Source organism: Calidris pugnax, unplaced genomic scaffold (assembly GCF_001431845.1).
Source record: "Calidris pugnax isolate Ruff unplaced genomic scaffold, ASM143184v1 scaffold2368, whole genome shotgun sequence".
Taxonomy (NCBI): domain Eukaryota; kingdom Metazoa; phylum Chordata; class Aves; order Charadriiformes; family Scolopacidae; genus Calidris; species Calidris pugnax.
Genome location: NW_015092560.1, coordinates 2,692 through 5,123, shown reverse-complemented (window position 1 = coordinate 5,123; position 2,432 = coordinate 2,692).

The following is a 2,432-nucleotide window of genomic DNA, read 5'->3' as shown; positions in this document are numbered from 1 at the left end:
CCCCACGTACCTTGCCCACGGCCGAGAAGAAGTCCTCCAGGTCGCGGGGGCGGATGCGGGCGGCCAGCTGCATGCAGAAGACCGTGCGGGCGTCCCGCTCCTCGGGGCTCAGGCTGCCCAGCGCCTCCCTGGGGGGGGGTGTGACATCATCATGACGTCATCGTGACGTCATCAACGGGGTGATGACGTCATCGCTGAGGTCACCAAGGATGGTTTTTGGGGGGGAAGGGGTTGTCCCTCACCGGACGGGGCTCTTCTCCCGGTACAGGGGGCTCTTGCTGTGGCCGAAGCGGCGGCTGCGGAGGGGGGGGAGAGGGAAAGAAGGTTAGTTTTGGGGGAAATTTGGGGAAGATTTGGGAAAATCCGGAAAAATTGAGGTGGGATTTTGGGGGGGTTTTAGGGCGATTGGAGGATTTGGGGGGGATTAGGGATGAACTGGGAATTTTTTTGGGGGGATTGAGGAGATTTTTGGGGTGAAAAAAAGGGATTTTGGGAATTCGGGGGGATTTGGGGAAGATTTGGGAAAATTTGGGAAAATTTAGGTGGGATTTTAGAGGGTTTTAGTGTGATTGGAGGATTTGGGGGGATTTAGGAGGATTTGGGGGGGATTAGGAACATACTGGGAATCTTTAGGGGGAAAGTGGGGAAAAATTTGGGGTCAAAAACGGGGATTTTGGGAATTCGGGAGGATTTGGGGAGATTTGGGGAAGATTTGGGAAAATTTGGATGGGATTTCAGGGGGGGTTTTTTGGGGTGAAAAAGGGGGATTTTAGACATTTGGGAAAATTGGGGAGATTTGGAGAAAATCTGGGAAAAATTCAGAAAGTTTGAGTGGGATTTTAAGGGGGTTTTAGGGCGATTGGAGGATTTGTGGGGGATGAGGGATGAACTGGGAATTTTTCAGGGGGAATTGGGGAGATTTTTGGGGCGAAAAAGACAAATTTTGGGAATTTGAGAGGATTTGGGAAATTTAGGGAAAATTCGAGGAAAATTTGGAAAAATTCAGGTGGGATTTTAGGGGGGTTTTAGGGTGATTGGAGGATTTTGGGAGGATTAAAGACCATATTGAGAATTTTTAGGGGGGGATTGGGGAGATTTCTGGGGTGAAAAAGAGGGATTTTAGAGATTTGGGGAAATTTGGGAGATTTGGAGAAAATTTGGGAAAATTTCAGAAAATTTGGGAAAATTCTGGTGGGATTTTAGGGGGGTTTTAGGGTGATTGGAGGAATTTGGTGCAATTCGACCAAAACAAGTAAGTCTGGGCTTATTTTTGGGCTCATTTTAGTGGAATTTGGTGCATTTCGAGCCAAACAAGCAGCTCCAGTCTCTTTTTTGGGCTTATTTTGGCAAAATTTGGTGCAATTTGAGCCAAACAAGTGATCCCGGGCTCATTTTTGGGCACATTTTGGTGGAATTTGGTGCGATTTGAAAACTCTGGACTTGTTTTTGGGCACATTTTGGTGCAATTTGAGCCAAACAAGTGATCCCGGGCTCATTTTTGGGCACATTTTGGTGGAATTTGGTGCGATTTGAAAACTCTGGACTTGTTTTTGGGCACATTTTGGTGCAATTTGAGCCAAACAAGTGATCCCGGGCTCATTTTTGGGCACATTTTGGTGGAATTTGGTGCGATTTGAAAACTCTGGACTTGTTTTTGGGCACATTTTGGTGCAATTTGAGCCAAACAAGTGATCCCGGGCTCATTTTTGGGCACATTTTGGTGGAATTTGGTGCGATTTGAAAACTCTGGACTTGTTTTTGGGCACATTTTGGTGCAATTTGAGCCAAACAAGTGATCCCGGGCTCATTTTTGGGCACATTTTGGTGGAATTTGGTGCGATTTGAAAACTCTGGACTTGTTTTTGGGCACATTTTGGTGCAATTTGAGCCAAACAAGTGATCCCGGGCTCATTTTTGGGCACATTTTGGTGGAATTTGGTGCGATTTGAAAACTCTGGACTTGTTTTTGGGCACATTTTGGTGCAATTTGAGCCAAACAAGTGATCCCGGGCTCATTTTTGGGCACATTTTGGTGGAATTTGGTGCGATTTGAAAACTCTGGACTTGTTTTTGGGCACATTTTGGTGCAATTTGAGCCAAACAAGTGACTCTGGGCTGGTTTTTGGGCTCATTTTAGTAGAATTTGGTGCAATTCGACCAAACCAAGTGACTCTGGGCTCATTTTTGGGCACATTTTGGTGGAATTTTGTGCAATTTGACCAAACCAAGTGGCTCCGGTCTGTTTTTTGGGCTCATTTTGGCAGAATTTGGTGCAATTTGAGCCAAACAAGTAACTCTGGACTTGTTTTCGGGCTCATTTTGTCAGAATTTAGTGCAATTCAACCAAAACAAGTAACTCTAAGCTGCTTTTTGGGCTCATTTTAGTAGAATTTGGTGCAATTTGAGTCAAACAAGTGATTTTGGGCTTATTT